Source organism: Eubalaena glacialis, chromosome 9, assembly GCF_028564815.1.
Source record: "Eubalaena glacialis isolate mEubGla1 chromosome 9, mEubGla1.1.hap2.+ XY, whole genome shotgun sequence".
NCBI classification, from domain to species: domain Eukaryota; kingdom Metazoa; phylum Chordata; class Mammalia; order Artiodactyla; family Balaenidae; genus Eubalaena; species Eubalaena glacialis.
The window spans coordinates 125,031,311-125,051,942 of record NC_083724.1 but is presented as its reverse complement, the minus strand read 5'-3'; the positions used below and the strand labels follow the sequence as shown (position 1 = coordinate 125,051,942).

The following is a 20,632-nucleotide window of genomic DNA, read 5'->3' as shown; positions in this document are numbered from 1 at the left end:
ACAGGATATTGAATATAGTTCCCTGTGCTATACAGTAGGACCTTGTTGTTTATCCATTCTATATATAATAGTTTGCATATGCTAATCCCAAGCTCTCAATCCATCCCACCCCCACCCCACCTCCCCCCTGGCAACCACAAGTCTGTTCTCTATGTCTGTGAGTCTGTTTCTGTTTCATAGATAAGTTCATCTGTGTCATATTTTAGATTCCACATATAAGTGATATCATATGGTACTTGTTTTTCTCTTTCTGACTTACTTTACTTAGTACAATAATCTCTAAGTCCATCCATGTTGCTGCAAAGGCATTATTTCATTCTTTTTTATGGCTGCATAGTATTCCATTGTCTATTTGTACTACATCTTCTTTATCCATTCGTCTTTTGATGGACATTTAGGTTGTTTCCATGTTTTGGCTATTGTGAATAGTGCTGCTGTAAACATAGGGGTGCATGTATCTTTTTAAATTATATTTTCATCCAGATATATGCCCAGGAATAGGATTGCTGGATCATATGGCAACTCTATTTTTAGTTTTTTGAGGAACCTCCATACTGTTCTCCATAGTGACTGCATCAACTCAACTTACACTCCTACCAACAGTGTAGGAGGGTTCCCTTTTCTCTACACCATCTCCAGAATTTCTTGTTTGTAGACTTTTTGACGATGGCCATTCTGACTGGTGTGAGGTGATACCTCACTGTAGTTTTGATTTGCATTTCTTTAATAATTAGCGATGTTGAGCATCTTTTCATGTGCCTCTTGGCCATCTGTATGTTTTCTTTGCAGAAATATCTATTCAGGTCTTCTGCCCATTTTTTGATTGGGTTGTTTTTTGTTGTTGTTGAGTTGCATGAGCTGTTTGTATGTTTTGGAAATTAAGCCCTAGTCAGTCACAACATTTGCAAATATTTTCTCCCATTCTGTTGGTTGGCTTTTTGTTTTGTTTATGGTTTCCTTTGTGGTAGAGAAACTTGTAAGTTTGATTAGGTCCAATTTGTTTATTTTTGGGAAAAGCAGAGATAGAATTTAAATGAGAATTCTTCCTAGGTTTACACACAGGTTCTTGAACTCCAACCTGATATAAATTATTTTTTAAAACACCATGAGAGAAACAGCCAAATTTTAACAAATTTGAAAGTAAGGATAAGAGGATAACCGCTCTAGGCAAATTCTATTAAAGTATATTTTAATGGTAGAAATAGTGCTTTAAAGGTCCGAATGGCTTTGGGTGTCTAGTCCTTGATCCCCTGGAGAAAGAGCTGTCAAATGCAGACCTGGGAAACGCACATGCAGCATGAGAAACCCATTTGAGTTTAGTGCAATAACAGAGAGCAAACAAAATCTGAAGCTAGAAAGTAAAATCGAGAAGCAGTTTAACTACAAGTTTGGTCAAGTTTGGTATAACTGCTTCCATTCCTGCACATAGAGATGGAGGAAAATCATATAAAGAAAAAACAAAATAGATGCAAACGATCAATGGTGCAGAGTGAGGTGTTGAAACCACGTGCTGGTGGTATTTTTCTGTAGATGGTTTCCCTGGCACAGTCTACCTTTACACTTGCTTTTTAAAAACAATTGAGAGTGCCCTCATTCATTTCTAAAAAGCAGCCTAGTTTAGTAGATAAAGCATATGGCCACCCTGGGAAACTTCATACATTGTGATGAATTCAGTTCCCGTGAGGCAGAGAAAGTGCCCGTGGGAAACAAACTGGGGCTGTGCTCAGTATTCAGCCTTGAGCACCGAGAGGGCTCCCTCGGCTGGGGAAGGAGCCCAGGGGCGAAGATGCAGGTACAGCCCAGAGACCAGAGAGACTGTTCTAGTCTATTTAGTGAGATCAGCGCACAGCTCTGAAAGAGCCTCAAGTGTTTCTTGTTGGAATGCGGGAATAAAAGCCAGGGCAGCTAACTACAAAACCACAAAATTGCAAAAATGAAAACAAATCTTTGACAAAATGAGCCTATACATCAAAATTCCATAATGAATAATCTTATGCTAAGAAATATGATACAGAACCATGACAAAATAGAATCTCTCACAAAATGTGGGGAGGGTTTTGGGAACTGGAGGAGGGTGGGAACAGGGGACAGAATAGTGATAAACAGCCTTATGGGGTAACTAGTTACTCAAGTATTTGCGTAGTTGGATGGTGACTTGAAACGTAGGGCTTCCTGAGTCAACATAAACTGACAGTGAGGAATCAAGGCAGGATCTTGGTGATTTCCATGGTGCTGTTCAACATTCAGATTGTTTTTCTTTTATCAGGGCTGATATAGTCAAATCATAAAAACTCCCCAGGTTTTTCTTTATATCATCACTTTTCTTCCTTTTTACCTTCCTCTTTACCCTCAGTATTCACAACTCTCCTGTTTTTCACTTCTCCTTATTTATCAGAATCTATTCTGAAAATGACCTGGTATTGATGTTATTTACAAAACAGTAGAAACATCTGCATATTACATGTTACATGGGTAGTTCAAAGGGATGCCTCCTCATTGAAACACATCACTGAATAAAAGCCACACCTTATAGTGAAAAGAGAATTTTGAGTTTTAGGCCTACGCGGAAGCATTGAGGGAATAATAATGTTTTCCTCATGCCCTCTGTGGCCAATAGGAAATTACCAGTCATTCTTTCTTCAGAGTTTATTATTACAGATCTGTTTATAGTCATCCATTTCCATGCTCGAAGAAACACAAAGCATTAATGCTAACCCACTGGCTTTACCTGAACTGAGTCTTCAGATCTCAAACTGCAATCTAAGAAGAGAACATTTTTAATTTCAGGAATAAGTAAATGTTATAACCAGATCTTATCATCCTTGTGAGTAAACTTACTGATGAGCTTTTTGCTCTAGAAAAATCAGGGATATACACTACTAAATCTGACAATATTGTCATCTTTGAAATGTACTGCTTTCTACCACCTTTTCCAGCTGACTCACATGAATTTACATCAAGTAAAATCTGTGTTTATCATTAACCCTTATATTAAAATTATTTAAAAGGATTACATTTTCTTTCATATTTATTTACCATTTAAAAATATGAAAGATGTTCTCACTAAATTGTTATCCCAGTGGGGAAAAAATACTTCTAAGAAACCAGTTGTCACTAAACAAATTATAATCAAGAGAACCTCTCCAAAGGCATAAACTATTTAAAAAATGTATAAAATGCATTAACAAAGATGTTATTTGTTTGTTGTCTGTAAAATATCTTAGCTCTCAAATGTATATTTTGAGATGTCGTTACAAACCAGTTCTGGCCAGTGTATTCCTGAAGCATAAGCAGCGGGCTCTGCCGTATCGGGACCTTGCGCTGTTTGGAGCAGCCAAGACCTGAACCCACGTTCCTACAGCTACGTCTGAGCAACTGCCTTCCACTCACACCACATTACCTTCCTACCTGCAGGTGTATGACTACACTATGCAGAGTAATGAGTCTTCCTTTTCTTAGTCTTTTCCTTCAAGTCTTGGCTATTCTTAGCCCTTTACATTTCCATGTAAATTTCAGAATCAGCCTGTCACTTTCAAAAATATCTAGGATTTTAACTGACATTGCAGTGAATCTAAGGTCACTAGCCAATCTGTCTGTCTTTTTTCCCCTCCGATTTTCAGAGTCTTCTGATAGTGGCTTTATGTATTTCATCTAGGGTATTTGGTTATAATTAGCAGGAGGAGTAGGGCGGAATGCATTTACTCTATCTTTTCCGGATCCAGAAGTACTCTAATGTTTTAAAATCTTATTATAGAGAAAGACTTTCAGAGAAAGGCACAGCCTATAAATGAACGCCTAGCCATATAATTCTGTGTCTTTAAATCTCAATAAGAAGGACACAGCACAACGTTAAAATAGGACAAAGTATATTCATAAAATAAACAAAATTATGAACATTACTAAAAAAAAGTTACAAGTCAAATCAAAGCATTTATGAAATACCACTTGTCACCTATAAGATTGGCTAATAATGAAGTATTTTATAACATTCAATATTAGAAAATACGTAGGAAAATGACCACATTCATAAATGTTAGTAAACATAAAAACTTACAGAGGACATTTATAGAGGGTAATTTGGACTGTTTTGAATTTGAGGTGCTTTTTGATCCAGCAATTCTACTTCTAGGAATTTATCTTGCAGATATTTACATACATGTGGAAATGACATGGATAATTTTATTCATTGTAGCGTCATTTGTAATAGAGAAAAATTGAATACAAAATTTATGTCCATAATAAATAAATATTGTATTCATTATTTGTTATATATTTACCCTTATTAGAAACTCGGCGAAGGCAGAAAGAGTATTGAATTCTTTCCTGCTATATATTCAGTGCTGAGTATAAAGTAGTAAATAAATATGGAATAAATGAATGAAACAACTAATAAGGAAGGTACAAATACACTATAAAATACTGTGCAGCCATCTATACTATATGCATAAGATGGTGTATACTGATACAGACTGAGTTTTTTTTTTTTAATTTTTTTTTATTAATTTATTTATTTTTGCTGTGTTGGGTCTTCGTTTCTGTGCGAGGGCTTTCTCTAGTTGCAGCGAGCAGGGGCCACTCTTCATCGCGGTGCGCGGGCCTCTCACTATCGCGGCCTCTCTTGTTGCGGAGCACAGGCTCCAGATGCGCAGGCTCAGTAGTCGTGGCTCACGGGCCTAGTTGCTCCGCGGCATGTGGGATCTTCCCAGACCAGGGCTCGAACCCGTGTCCCCTGCACTGGCAGGCAGATTCTCAACCACTGCGCCACCAGGGAAGCCCCCAGACTGAGTTTTTAATAGTGAATAACCCTAAAGATGGCTGAGGAGGTATCATGAGGTTTCCTTTTTAACACGTATTTCTGTAAAGTTTGAAGATCTTTACATGAAGTATTATTAACTATTATTGAGTACCAACAGTGAATCTCTGAGCTGGACCAGAGCTAAATCCCTCCTGCTACACCCTTCACTCTATGTAGACAAAAGGAACAGTGAATCTTGCTCACCACTATAGACACAGTGTCTCTGGTCACATTCTGAAATCTCTCTCAACTTCCTCTGCTTTCTAGACTAAGATCTCAGTTTTTAAAAATTATTTATTTATTTATTTTTGGCTGTGTTGGGTCTTCGTTTCTGTGCGAGGGCTTTCTCTAGTTGCAGCGAGCAGGGGCCACTCTTCATCGCGGTGCGCGGGCCTCTCACTGTCGCGGCCTCTCTTGTTGCGGAGCACAGGCTCCAGACGCGCAGGCTCAGTAATTGTGGCTCACGGGCCTAGTTGCTCCGCGGCATGTGGGATCTTCCCAGACCAGGGCTCGAACCCGTGTCCCCTGCACTGGCAGGCAGATTCTCAACCACTGCGCCACCAGGGAAGCCCCCAGACTGAGTTTTTAATAGTGAATAACCCTAAAGATGGCTGAGGAGGTATCATGAGGTTTCCTTTTTAACACGTATTTCTGTAAAGTTTGAAGATCTTTACATGAAGTATTATTAACTATTATTGAGTACCAACAGTGAATCTCTGAGCTGGACCAGAGCTAAATCCCTCCTGCTACACCCTTCACTCTATGTAGACAAAAGGAACAGTGAATCTTGCTCACCACTATAGACACAGTGTCTCTGGTCACATTCTGAAATCTCTCGCAACTTCCTCTGCTTTCTAGACTAAGATCTCAGTTTTTAAAAATTATTTATTTATTTATTTTTGGCTGTGTTGGGTCTTCGTTTCTGTGCGAGGGCTTTCTCTAGTTGCAGCGAGCAGGGGCCACTCTTCATCGCGGTGCGCGGGCCTCTCACTGTCGCGGCCTCTCTTGTTGCGGAGCACAGGCTCCAGACGCGCAGGCTCAGTAATTGTGGCTCACGGGCCGGGCCTAGTTGCTCCGCAGCATGTGGGATCTTCCCAGACCAGGGCTCGAACCCGTGTCCCCTGCATTGGCAGGCAGACTCTCAACCACTGCACCACCAGGGAAGCCCTAAGATCCCATTTTTAAAAGGGTCAATCACTTCAACCAGAATGTTTAAAACCAGAATTTCCTCATCCCTAAAGAGAGGTGGTTTCAGAATAAAAATACCAATGAGTTTGCATGAAATACTGAAGAAATGTATTTTTCTATCATCTCCAGCATTACTTCATAATAAACCAAACGAAGGCAAATGAAACAGAATCACTTCAAATTCGGAGCAACATCAGAAAGGCTAAATAAATTGGTTAGTGTTGCATAAAAACATTAAATAAGCCTTTTCAAACTTCCAAATATAAGGCGCCAAAATATATCCTTAAGTATGCTTGACTATGGACATACCAAGTGCTCAAATGAACACCCTGAGATTAAATACGCGATTGCTCTCTTTTTAAGAAATAGGAGCTGCATCAAAATCATCAGGACGTCATGTCTCAGAACCAGGTGGAGAACAAATCCAGTCAGGTATCAGGAACGGTAAAACGGGAAGGATTTGTTGCCACAGCAAGCTTTGATTCCTGGAAGTAAAGACTGGCCAGCTGAGCTGCAAATAGTGCCTTTCCCACATTTCTGTTAAGAATAAAAGTCTGAAAGGTCAACATGTCCCTTTTGGCAACAAAATTAAAAAGATGAGGGAAAAGTTTAATTAGAAAGAATATGTAACTTTTTAAATAAAATGACTACCATTAAAATACATGAATATATTTTGTGATTAATATTACTAAAAAATAATTTGTGTAATAATTTTACACAAAATTATTTTTAAATAATTTTACACAAAATTATTTTTAAATAATTTTAGTGATAATCATTACTAAAAAATAATGATTTGTGAAAGTGATTAATAAAACCACTAGAAAAATTCTAATGCCAATTGTCTTCACATCTCTCATAAATATTAAGTAAAGAAAGTAAAGAAGTACTTTGGGGGTTTCCCTGGTGGCGCAGTGGTTGAGAGTCTGCCTGCTAATGCAGGGGACACGGGTTCGAGCCCTGGTCTGGGAGGATCCCACATGCTGCGAAGCAGCTGGGCCCGTGAGCCACAACTACTGAGCCTGCGCGTCTGGAGCCTGTGCCCCGCAATGGGAGGGGCCGCGATGGTGAGAGGCCCGCGCACCGCGATGAAGAGTGGCCCCTGCTTGCCGCGGCTGGAGAAAGCCCTCGCACAGAAATGAAGACCCAACACAGCCATTAAAAAAAAAAAAAAAAAAAAAAAGGAAAGGATGATCCCATCCTAGTAATAATCAAATAAATGCAAATTAAAATATCAATTACGGCACCTATAAAAAAAAAAAAAAGTACTTTGGTACTTCTTTGGTTCCCCTTTGGTAACCACAGTTTGTTTTCAAAGTCTGTGAGTCTGTTCCTATTTCATAAATAAGTTCATTTGTATCATTTTTTTAGATTCCACATATAAATGATATCATATGATATTTGTCTTTCTCCATCTGACTTACTTTACTTAGTATGATAATCTCTAGGTCCATCCATGTTGCTGCAAATGGAATCATTTCATTCTTCTTTATGGCTGAGTAACATTCCACTGTATATATGTACCACATCTTCTTTTTCCATTTCTCTGTCAATGGACATGTAGGTTGCTTCCATGTCTCTACTATCATAAATACTGCTGCAATGAACATTGGGGTGCATGTATCTTTTCGAATTCTGGTTTTCTCCAGATATATTCCCAGGAGTGGGATTGCTGGGTCATATGGTAGCTCTATTTTTAGTTTTTAAGGAACCTCCAAAATGTTCTCCATAATGGTTGTACCAATATACATTCCCACCAACAATGTAGGAGGGTTCCATTTTCTCCACACCCTCTCCAGCATTTATTGTTTATAGATTTTTTGATGATGGCCATTCTGACCAGTGTGAGGTGATACCTCACTGTAGTTTTGATTTGCATTTCTCTAATAATTAGTGATGTTGCACATCTTTCCATGTGTCTGTTGTCTATCTGTATGTCTTCTTTGGAGAAATGTCTATTTAGATTGTCTCAGTTTTTTGATTTTTTTTTTTTTTTTGGATGTTGAGCTGCATGAACTGTTTGTATATTTTGGACATTAATCCCTTGTCAATCCCATCATTTGCAAATACTTTCTCCCATTCTGTGGCTTCTCTTTTTGTTTTGTTTATGGTTTCCTTTGCTGTGAGAAAGCTTTTAAGTTTAACTAGGTCCCATTTGTTTATTTTTGTTTTTATTTTCATTACTCTAGGAGGTGGATCAAAAAAGATCTTGCTGTGATTTATGTCAAAGAGTGTTCTTCCTATGTTTTCCTCTAAGACTTTCATAGTGTCTGGTCTTACATTTAGGTCTCTAATCCATTTTGAGTTTATTTTTGTGTATGGTGTTAGGGAGTGTTCTAATTTCATTCTTTTACATGTAGCTGTCCAGTTTTCCCAGCACCACTTATTGCAGAGACTGTCTTTTCTCCGTTGAAGGTTCTTGCCACCTTTGTTGTAGATTAATTGACCATAGGTGCATGAGTTTATTTCTGGCTTTCTTTCTATTGATCTGTATTTCTGTTTTTGTGCCAGTACGATGCAGTTTTGATTACTGTAGCTTTGTAGTACAGTCTAAAATCAGGGGGCCTGATTCCATCAGCTCTGTTTTAGTTCACCTTTAAAGCTATTTTAACCCAATTAAGTTTTACTGTAACAAAAATACTTGTAATTCCCCTGGTGAATACTGATCTCAACATAAATTGTGTAGTACAACGCTTATCACGCTCAATAAATGCTTGTTGAATGAACAACAGTATTATGTTTGTATCAAGCTTTGTTTTTCATGTTGAATGCAAGCTGAAGATCCTTATTCTATTATTCCAAAGCACCTCTTAAAATAAAGAAAATATATTCTAATGGTGGCTATGGGGTGCCTCTCAGATATAACTAAGCACTTACACCCCAGCTAGAAATGCTGTGCTCATGACTCAGCCCCAATCTTAAAGTTACCAGTGGTTGAAGGACATTGCCTGGCCCCAAATAAGACAACTTCTCCAAAGCTGCCTGTGTCCATTACTTGTCAGTGTAGATGTTCAAAGACACACCCCCTTGCTTTAATTTAAGACTGTGAAGAGCCATCCACCTTCCGAACCTTCAGTTTGTTTGTTTTTAATAGATTTTATTATTGAGAGCAATTTTAGGTACACAGCAGAATTGAGCAGAAAGTACAGATTCTGGTATACCCCTGTCCCATGCATGCACAGCCTCTCCCACCATCAACTTCCCCCACCAGATGGTACATTTGTTACTATTGTTAAACCTCCACTGACACAACATCATCTCCCAGAGTCCAGAGTTTACCTTAGTGCTCACTCTTGGTGTTGCATATCCTATAGGTTTGGACAAATAAACATTTAATGACGTGTCCACCATTATACTATTGTACAGAATAGTTTCACCACCCTAAAAATCCTCTGTGTTCCACCTATTCATCCCCTCCCCCTTAGCCCCTGGCAACCACTGATCTTCCTACTGTCTCCCTAGTTTTTCCTTTTCCAGAATGTCGCATAGTTGGAATCACACAGCGTGTAGCCTTCTCAGATTGGCTTTTTTCACTTAGTGATATGCATTTAATCTTCCTCCATATGTTTTCATGGCTTGATAGCTCATTTCTTTATAACACTGAATAATCTTCCATTTTCTGGATGCACCACAGATTGTTTATCCATCACCTACTGAAGGGCCTCTTGATTGTTTCCAAGTTTTGGCAATTATGAATAAAGCTGCTATAAACATTCCTGGGCAGGTTTTTGTGTGGACATAAGTTTTCAGCTCCTTTAGGTATATACCGAGGAGCCTAGTTGCTGAATTTATGGTAAGAGTATGTTTATTTTTGTAAGAAACCACCAAACTGTCTTCAAGAGTGGCTGGACCAGTTTGCATTCCCACCAGCAGTGATGGGAGTTCCTGCTGCTCCACATCCTCAGCAGCATTTGGTGATGTCAGTGCTTCAGATTTGGGCAGTTCCTGATGGGTTTTGAGCCCTTCCCAACACCCCCTCCCTGAGACCCACCTCCCCAGGTTTTACGTCTCCAGCTCATGAAGCGTCCAGCAATTTATGAGTTATAGTTTGAGTGTCTCTTCCGGCCCCAGTGGCAGGCTTCTGCTCTGGGGATTCTGTTCCAGACAAACTGTGATTCTCTCTATTTACCTGTCTCTCCAGTTTTTGTGGCAACAGTTTTTCCGATGACCTCAGTCTTCTAAAAGGTCTGAGAAGAGGGTTGATGTTCTGTTTGTTCAGCTTTTTTCTCGTTGTGAGGATAGGAGTGACGGCTTCCCATCTCTTTACATGTCAGATCAGAAAACAAGTCCTCTAGATTAAAAAAAAAATTTTTTTACTGTGGTAAAAGTCACATAATATAAAACATACTAATTTAACTGTACAGCTCAGTGGCACTAAGTACATTCACATTGTTGTGCAACTCCCACCATCATCCATCACCTGAATTTTTCAGCTTTCTAAACGGAAACTCTGTCCCCATTAAACACTAACTCCCCATTCCCCCTCCCCACCCCCCCATCCCCTGGCCCCTGGATTTTTTTAATGTACAAAAATTACAAATGCATTGGAAGTTTGGAAGTTTCCTGGGTACTGTTTTTTGATTCTGTTCTAGCTCTTTCTAGCCTTGGGTGTCAATCACAGGTATGAGTTATTTTATGCATCTATTTTATATGAATATACTCAATATATATATATAGTACATTTTGCACATTTTAAGACATTGTATAAACAATTAAATTGTGTTAACTGCTTATTTCACTCCACAATGTTTTTTACAGATATGCTCATAATAATGTATGTGGCTCTGACTTTCATTTTGTTTTCTTCTGTAAAAGTCATGCCAAAAGTATGAAGGGTCTGAGATTTTTTTTTTTTTTTTTTTTTTTAGCTGCTGCAAAAAGCTTTATTGTTTCCATTTGGTCCAAGGCTTGGGAGAGGGCTCCAGGGTGGTTAAAAAGCTGCCTAGTGGCTGCAGAGAGGGGCTTCAGGCAGAAGCCCTGACAGCAGAGGGGCTCCTCAAAGGCCACTGGGCTCCGGAGGCTCCTAGTCATGCTTGAGGGTGAGCCTTTCAAAGAGATACTCGCCCAGCCCAGCCTGGGGACCAGCCAGCCTGCGGAGGTTGGTCAGGTGGTCACCCATCTTCTTGATGAGTTTCACCTCCTCATCTAGGAAGTGGCTCTCCAGGAAGTCGCAGAGGTGGGGGTCTGCGCGGGCACAACCCAGGGCATGCAGATCCAGAAGGGCCTGGTTCAGGTTCTTCTCCATGTTAATGGCGGCTTCCACAGCGTCCTGAGTTTTACCGCACTCATCTTGAGATGGCTGCTGCACGTCCTGGAAGAGGGCGCGGCCGCCGCGTTGGTTTTGCATTTTCAAGAGAGCTCGGCGCTCTCGTGCTTCTCTTCGGCCAATTCGCGGAAAAAGTGGCCCACGCCCTCCAGAGCCACATCTTCGCGGTCGAAATAGAAGCCCAGAGAGAGGTAGGTGTAGGAGGCCCGCAGATGCATGTTGACCAGGCGGTTGACGGCGGCCTCCACCTCGGTGGAATAATTCTGACGAATCTGGGAGCTCATGGTTGATCGGTAATAAGGAGTTCGGCTCAAAAAATGGTGTTGGCTGGTCCCGGTGACCGAGGACAGCTGAGTGGCTGACTCTGAAGGTTGGAGGGTGGATAGATGAGTGGCTGACTTCGAAGGTTGGAGGGTGGTCGGAGGCTGGAGGAAAGGGCAACCCTGGGTCTGTTCCGTCCAAACACTGTTGAAGCAAGAGACAGATCCGGGGAACCGCCGAGCGCAATCGGTCTGAGATTTTTATACGACTTGCAAACTCACAAGTCAGCCTGTGGAAGTTTCAGGGTTGCTGAGACATTAGAATCTTGGGTCAGAAACAAAGGACGTTGTTAGTCTGAGCAGTAGTAGAGGCCAGAATATCTCACATGTTCTCTTGTGGCCCAGGGCTCTGTGAACCCCAGAACTCACAGGGCAGTTCAAGGAGGTCCAGGTGCCTCCTACACAGGCAGGGGCTGTGTTACAGGAGTAGAGCACAGAACTCAGGGAACCCGCTGTTTCCTACTGGACAGTAAGCGTGCCTGACCTCTGTACTGGAGGGGGACACCCTCTCTGTCTTATAAGACTGTGCACAAAATCCTTGAAAAAACTAGTATGAAATAGAGGCAGTGTCTTTTCTCTGAATTGTACAGAATATGAGAACAATAGTCATTGTTTGCATGATATGAATTTGATTCATTGAAGCTATTGCTGATTTTATTAGTAATCTATTACTTATTGTTTTATATAGAATTATAAATTCTACTAATTAATCTTGTACAAATCTTCAACCTTCTTATACACATCTCCTTTTCTCTCTGGGCCTTCATCTTTATTATGGTATTGACCATTCTGTTTATTTTTTGTTGATGCATAAGGATGCTATTATATTGTTTTATTCTGTTTTTCTTTTTATATATTGAATTTATGTGCATCATTTTTAAAATTCCTTATAGTTTATCTATTATGTGTCAGTGGATATTTTCAGCTACCATCTTTCTATGCAACTAATTTTCAACAGTGCATATTTTGGAAAATGGTATATATTAAATAATTTCATCGAGATTTTTGCTATTATAAGTCCACACTCTGGGCAGAGTGTGTGTGTGTATTTGTGTGTATCTGTGTGATATATCATATATATCATACACACACACACACACACGTGTTGGTGTTACATTACCTGCAGAGAGAATTTACACTTTTAAAGGCTCTCATTTGAGGTTCAATAGAAAAGAAAGCCTAAAACCTTTTGCTAAGTAGCCTTTATAGAATATAGTAACATTTATAGAGCGTTAGCTTCAATCAAGGAGAAAGAAAAGGAGTAAACAAAGGAGTTGAACAACAGAGAACCATCATTTTCTTTACCTCAGGTTCCCAAACACGTTGGCAGGGATGAAACTCACTTTCCTGCTGGTGCTATTATGCAGGAGAGCAAATCCTTTCCTTCTCACAATGAGGGTCCTGAAGGACATTGTGTCTCAGGTGGCAGAGGCAATAGAAAATGAGAAGGTGAAGAATTTCAGCATAAGAACCAGAAGAGATAGAGATGCGCTGGACAATCACAGTCAACAAAGGGACTAAAGGAATGAATTACTTTGTTGTGTTTGTTCCAACTACACCAATTCTTTCTGTATTTTCTTCGAGTTCCCATAGAGACAGAAACAAAACTGATATGAGAACAAAGAAATAAAAAGAAGAGAGAATTTAATTTAAACTTATGATGATGAGAAACCAAAAAAAAATCCTTTTCTTTTGCTGGTATGATTACTCGGAATGGCAGTAATTTTGCTAAACATACTTTTCTTCTGATAGCTCTTAGGAAAAGTCCTTACTGTTCTATTCCAAGCCTTGAATAATGAAATTTTGTAGAAAAGAAATTCTGGGGAGAGCTATCTAAGTGCCATTTTACAATGAAACACTGATTTTGTTTCCAAGTAGTCTCTTTTGTAATTATAAAAGTTATACATATATGGGGGAAAATTCATAACTTACTGCAAAGTGAACGGAAAATTTTAAACGTTTCCTATGATTCCACTACCCAGAGAAAAAGCCACAATTAATATCTGATTAGTGTGTGTGTGTGTGTGTGTGTGTGTGTGTGTGTAGATATATACATAGTTTCTTGCTATCTCTCTACAGTATTCCACTACATCAGATTCCTGCTCGGAGGCATGCATATTGCTATATTTTTTTAAAAAAACTATTTTAAACTATTAGGCAAGCATAACTTTAAATATAAATCTGAAATTGTATGCTCATTACTTCCTCCTGAAAAATACCAACAACTGGAACTGTTTGGATGTATGGTTTCCCTAAAATTCTCTTGTGTATAAATTACCTCATTTGATTCTTAAAACAATCTTGTGAGCTAGGTAGGCCCACACTACCCGTAATTAAAAGTTTATTGTACAGATGAGTGAATTGAAGCTTTTGAATGGAAAGCCACACTTGAACTGAGCTGTAGCACCTCAGATTCTAGGTGCTTTTCACCATAGCAAACAGCAAAGATGCCTGTGGAAAGCGTTGTTGACTTCTGCGGTTGTAATAAATTGATGAACACTATGTAAATTACTGCGCGGAGACGTGCTGAGCGGAGTTTCCCGGGGTTAATCACAGATGCTCTGTGCCCGCTGCAGGCTTGATGCTTGGAGAGGCTGGGGGAACAGGAATTTGGGTTTTCATTCTTTTCTTTTTTTTAAACAAAACCCACCATGCAAACCACTTTAAATCATTACAGTGTTGCCTTTCCTTCTGTTCTATTTTCTAATTAGTTTCCCTGAATACATGTCCCTTCCCCTCTAGACCAATCTGTCTCTGGCCATTGAGCAAGAAGTAGAGCATGAGGGGCTAATCCTACTCCAGCTAACAAGTCCCAGTTTCCAAGTCCTAACTCTGAAGCAGTTTGGAGTTCGCAGGATTGGGGAAATAATAAGCCTAACAAATGCTCATGTGTAGCGGTCGATCAGTGTTGCACTTTACCAGTGATCAATCTACTTTTTTCAAGTGACTGAGAGGTTAGTAAAGATGGTTCAGCTGCCATGAGGCATTGCCAATATGTCAAGGAAGAGCCAAATAGGGCCACGTTTGTAAAAGCTGTTATTGTTCAACCATGCTTTAGAACTAAAGTAAAACATTCACAGGCATTTAGAACTGGGTATAAAGACACTCAGCTGAGAGATTATCAAGTCAAGCAATGTCTGATCAAAGTGGTTGTTTGCTAAAACAATGCTTGGGTCTCTCATTGTGGAAAATGTCAAAGTGGTAATCTTTTGAAATTCAAATATTTTCAGAAGACATTTTTCATTGTTATTGCAGAGGAATTAGGCTTAACCTTGTGGGAAAACAGTGAGTGCGGGGTCAGAGCTGTCTTCGGTTTGGTCATTGACATGAGCTGTTGCACAGAGATCTCACCTAAAATTTCAGTCTCGATTTTTGTCATCTAAAAATGGAAATTACACATACTACTTCACATATGCGTACTTATTTATGAAATTCGGCCTCTGTACATCCATGCCAGATTAAATCTCGGAGACAGTTTTGGGTGAACTAGAAAATAATAGCTTTACTGCTTTGCCAGGCAGAGGGGGCCACAGCAGGCTAATGACGTCAAGACTGTGTGACCCGCCCTGGAGGGGGTAGTGATGGGTCCTACAGTGTTCAAGGAGCAGGGCGTGGTCAGCTGGTGGACACTCTTCTGATTGGCTGGTGGTGAGGTCATGGGGAGTTGGCATCATCCACCTTCTGGTTCCAGCTGGTCTGGGGTCTACGTGCTTGCGGGCAGCATGCAGTTAACTTCTCCCACCTGGTAGGGGCTTCAGTATCTGCAAAACAGCTCAAAAGCCATGGCTCAGAATATTATCTACAGCCCTCGAGGAGGAACCAAAAGTCCTTGACTCTGTTCAATGGCTAAACTATTATTATTTTGTCTTGTTTTACTGTTTTCCTTTCTTTCTGCATTTTCTCACTTCTCTGATTAAATGTATTCTTTGACTAAAGTTTTTCTACAGACAAAAGGCAGGCGGAGGACATGGGTGGGGGGCTATTCTGGGAAGGCCTCGTAGGGTCCTGCTCGGTTATGTGAGCTGTAGAGCCCACTGGGATTTACAAATCATTGATCCTAACAAGTTTTCTCTGTTCCCTCAGTGTCACTGTTCTCCATAAACAGCTTAAATTCCCAAAGTGTCTCCTGTGCCCTCCGCTCTCTGCCTCAGGTTCTCTCTCCCATGCACACCAGCCAAAGCTGTGTTTAGAATTTAATCTCCCCCAGCCCACGCCCACACGTATGCAGCCAAATATAATTAGAGCAAAACACACAAACGTGCTGACGATCTCTAAATGCAGGACTTCGAACCTTGAATCAATCTTCATTGCTGTCCAGTAATTGTACTGCAAGCCGCCAGCCCTCTCACTCTCTCCTTTTACGGAAAATTATTTCATCTCTCTTCTCAAACCTCTGAAACCTCCAACTCCATCCTCACTCTGAGGGACTTGGCACCCAATTCACTGAGAAAATACAGATTCCCACAACCTCGTGCTACCGCACCTGCGCACTGACCAGACCCCAGGCCCCAGGACCTGCGTCCTATTCCACGACTGTCTGTTAAAACCCCTTTTCTCTTCCCTTCCCTAAAGAGTCGTCGTCACTGTTTCCAGTTACTCTTTTTCCTCTTTTCTCCGAATCACTGCACTGACTCCTGTCCAACCTCACCTTCCTTGAATCTTCATGTACATGCCTGTGTTTGACTATTTCCTCCATTTAAAATGTTTTTTTTCACTTTGATTCCAGGAAATCTCTATTCCAGTTGTGCCCACTACAAGGTCCCTCCTTCTCTGGTTCTTGCACGTGTTCTTTCTCATCCCCAATCTGCTAAACACTGAGGTGCCCCAAAGCTCTGTCCTCAGACCTTGGTCCTTCTCTCTTATCTCTCTGTCTCAATGTCATCCTACCCCAAAGCTTTAAATGCCATTGATATGCTAATACTTCCCAAATCATATTTCCAGACTAATCATCTCCGCAGAATTTGAGGCAAGCTTTTCTACTTTTTTTCCAAGTAATCACTCGCATGTCTAATTGATATCTCAGCCCAACACATTAAAAAATAAACTCCTATCTTTCTATCCCAAATCTGTACCTCCTGCAGATTTTTCTATCTCAGTTTACAGCCAGATCTAATCTTAGTTGCTCTGGTCAGAAGTGTAAGAGTTTTCCTGGATTACCCTCTTTTACTCAGACCCCATAACCGATCCAGTTGGGTTTTCTTTCAAAACACATCACTACCTCCCCTGATTCACCTGTATCCAAGCCATCACCTTCTTCCTCTTAGGTTATTACAGAAGTTTTTAACTCACCTGTGGTTAAGTCGCACCTTGTCACTTAGCTGCTCAAATTCCCGCCGGCTTCCTGTTCAGTCCTAGAGGGCGGCACATCTCCTACAGGGCCCTGCACTATTTGGGTCTGCGGAAGCCTCTGCATAAACTGGTAAGTAAGGCTTTATGGGATTTGCTTCCCCGCGTCCCCAGACTTTACTCTCACTGCAGGTTCTTTGGACTCGCTGAACCCCATTGCCTGGAATGCTGCTCCGGTGGAGATCTGTCCTTTCTCTCCTCCTTAATATCTCACTGAGGTGTTGCACCTCCTTTTTCTGACACCAAGCTCAAAATCACAACTCTCCCCACGCTCCTGAACTCCCCCCGCCCCCCTTCATTTCTTTATTTAGCTTATTTCCTGCATTTCCATATTTAGATTAGGAATTTAGGAACTACAGTAAGTATGACTAGAACTGTTTAACTCAGGTGAAAGTGAGAAAGCATTATGTGGTCAAAAACATAGGAAGAAATACAATTTACAGTTCATTTAATTAAGAAACAGCATTTTAAAAATAATAATGATATACCTGTGGAAGTTAAATACATGTACCAATTTTAGCTAAGATGACTGCTATTGTTACCGAGTCCAAGCTCGCTCTGCTTGCCGCACGACAGGCCAATGAATCGGAGACGAGGTGTTGAGGCACGAATACGACTTCATTGGGAAAGCCGGCAGACCGAGAAGATGGCAGACTAAAGTCTCAAAATAACCATCTTCTTGGGGTTTGGATGCCAGTTTCTTTTATAGCACAGAGAGGGGGAGATGGGGAAGTAAAGTAAAAAGGCCGTACATTTTGCAAATATCACCTGGAATGGCCAGCCTCGGGGAGGGGATGTGTTAATTTCTTCTTTCTTGCAGCCATCCGCAGGTGGGCAGGGTCAGGATGCTTCCCTGAACAAAGGCACTTTGGGTTAACATTCAGGCAGAGAGGCAGGGTTCCCTGAGGCAGGCCATTATGTATAGACAGTATCCTTTTAGTGAACAAAAGCCGCGGGAAAGCAAAGGTTAAAGTAAAAGAAACAGATCCAACATGTCAGAGTTGGCTCTTTCCTTGTAACACTGTTTCCAATTCCAGTTGTTTTCTTTCAGAAAATATTTCAGTCTTTTGACTTAGAGCTTGTATACAAAGATTCTTAGTGCTTACATATGATAGCAGAGAGCTTGCCTTTATTTCATCAATAACATAATAAACAAAATCATTAATGGCTAATATTCTGATATTAGCACAATCAGTAATACAATTCTATCTTTAATTATGAAAATTCTAACTGCAGTCAAATAATTGAATTTATAATACAGTTTTTTATAACTGATGATTTTTTCCTTGAATTTTTGGGAACAGGTAGTGAATTTATTTTATTTTGAGAACAAGCTAATCTAGAAATACCATGCATTTTGAATATAAATATAATGACATGACGGCTCTAGAAATGTGACATAAATTTTAAAACCTATAACAATTTAAGGTGCTCCTTGAAAGCAATTTTTATAATATAGGAAAAAAATGTGAATTTTATGTTTCATTTAAAAAAAAGTAAGATGGAAGTAGAATTCTTTTTATTAACAACTTTATTTTGATATAATTCACATACCATAAAATTCACCGGTTAAAAGTGTCATGCCATGGTTTTTGATGTATTCACAGAATCGTGTATCTACTCTCACAAACAATTTTAGAACATTTTCATTGTCCCTAAAAGAAACTGCATCCATTTGCTATCACCTCTGGGTCTCCTATCCTCCCCAGCCCTTGGCAACCACTAATCTACTTTTTATATCTGTAGATTTGCCTTCTTTGGGCATTTCATGTGAATGAAATCATACAGTGTGAGGTCCTTTGTGCCTAGCTTCTTTAAAAAAAAAATCATTTTATTGAGGTAAGATGGATTTATAAAAAGCTGTACATATTTTTTTTTTTAACATGGGGAAGTCACTTTTATTTTGTGAGATAATTTATCACGGAAGAGTTTACATTATTTTTAGTAGAGAAGATTAAGTGGTAAGCCCTCTTAAAATTTTTACTTAGCTAAGAGACATTATTTTTTTTAACATCTTTATTGGAGTATAATTGCTTTACAATGGTGTTTTAGTTTCTGCTGTATAACAAAGTGAATCAGCTGTACATATACATATATCCCCACATCCCCTCCCTCTTGCATCTCCCTCCCACCCTCCCTATCCCACCCCTCTAGGTGGTCACAAAGCATGGAGCTGATCTCCTTGTGCTATGCGGCTGCTTCCCACTAGCTATCTATTTTACATTTGGTAGTGTATATATGTCCATGCCACTCTCTCACTTCATCCCAGCTCACCCTTCCCCCTCCCCACGTCCTCAAGTCCATTCTCTACGTCTGCGTCTTTATTCCTGTCCTGCCCCTAGGTTCTTCAGAACCATTTCTTTTTTTTTTTTTAGATTCCATGTATATGTGTTAGCATACGGTATTTGTTTTTCTCTTTCTGACTTACTTCACTCTGTATGAAAGACTCTAGGTCCATCCACCTCACTACAAATAACTCAATTTCGTTTCTTTTTATGTCTGACTAATACTCCATTGTATATATGTGCCACATCTTCTTTATCCATTCATCTGTCGATGGACACTTAGGTTGCTTCCATGTCCTGGCTATTGTAAATAGTGCTGCAGTGAACACTGTGGTACATGACTCTTTTTGAATTATGGTTTTCTCAGGGTATATGCCCAGTAGTGGGATTGCTGGGTCGTATGGTAGTTCTATTTTTAGTTTTTTAAGGAACCTCCATACTGTTCTCCATAGTGGCTGTATCAATTTACATTCCCACCAACAGTGTAGGAGGGTTTCCTTTTCTCCACACCCTCTCCAGCATTTATTGTTTCTAGATTTTTTGATGATGGCCTTTCTGACCTGTGTGAGGTGATACCTCATTGTAGTTTTGATTTGCATTTCTCTAATGATTAGTGATGTTGAGCATTCTTTCATGTGTCTGTTGGCAATCTGTATATCTTCTTTGGAGAAATGTCTATTTAGGTCTTCTGCCCATTTTTGGACTGGGTTGTTTGTTTTTTTGATATTGAGCTGCATGAGCTGCTTGTATATATTGGAGATTAATCCTTTGTCAGTTGGTTCGTTTGCAAATATTTTCTCCCATTCTGAGGGTTGTCTTTTCATCTTATTTATGGTTTCCTTTGCTGTGCAAAAGAAAAGCTGTACATATTTAATGCATACAACTCAGTGAGTTTGGGGATTAGTATATAGACATTAAATTATCATTAATATCAAGGTCATGAAACCATCATCAATATCAAGGCCATAAACATACTATCACCCCCCAAAGCTTCATTCTGCCTCCTATAATATTATTGTTATTATTGTTGTTGTTACTGCTTGATGTGATGAGAACATGTAACACAAGATCTGCCCTATCCTCTTAGCATATTTTAAATATGTGCTACCATATTTTTAGGTGTAGGCACTGTGCTGTATAGCAGATCTCCAGAACTTATTTATCTTGCGTAATGAAACTTTGAACCCTTTAACCATCACCTCCTCATTCCAATAAGTGTGAAAGGACATTTTGGAAAGATTTAGAAAATAAACAAGCTCATAATTGATAGAAATTTTTGGCTCTCTAGACAAAATAACTCCTCTACAGGAAAAAAAAAAGAGCAAAACTTTGTGCTCTAATTGGGAGCCCCTAGACACGAATATGTGTAAATATTGTGAACAGGAAGGCCATTAAAGGAACCAACGGCCCATAATGGTTAAGAAACGCAAGG

At 39.9% G+C, this 20,632-nt stretch overlaps 1 pseudogene; it reads right to left on the bottom strand.

Annotated features, from left to right (window-relative positions):
* Window positions 1–10,915: 10,915 nt before the first annotated feature.
* Window positions 10,916–11,634, bottom strand: LOC133097584 (ferritin light chain-like; annotated as a pseudogene).
* Window positions 11,635–20,632: the final 8,998 nt, after the last annotated feature.